The sequence below is a fragment of the Odontomachus brunneus genome, unplaced genomic scaffold (assembly GCF_010583005.1).
Source record: "Odontomachus brunneus isolate Ranch 3 - 2012 unplaced genomic scaffold, Obru_v1 Obru_scaffold_323, whole genome shotgun sequence".
NCBI lineage: Eukaryota > Metazoa > Arthropoda > Insecta > Hymenoptera > Formicidae > Odontomachus > Odontomachus brunneus.
The window spans coordinates 66,299-66,516 of record NW_022639773.1 but is presented as its reverse complement, the minus strand read 5'-3'; positions in this window follow the sequence as shown (position 1 = coordinate 66,516).

Genomic DNA, 218 nt, shown 5'->3' with positions numbered 1-218 from the left:
GTCCGGTCACCCATCCATGCCTCACTTTGTTAAAGGTGTGTCTAACCTGATGATCGCGCGGCACGCGGTGATGCCAATGACTCCAACGATGTTCTTACAGCTTATGTTCACATAATGTGTACTTATAGTGTTCACAGTATATTATAACGTACCTAGCAAATATGCGCATTGATTCGCTAATATATTTTATTTAATATCTCTAAAGTTTATGTAGTTAT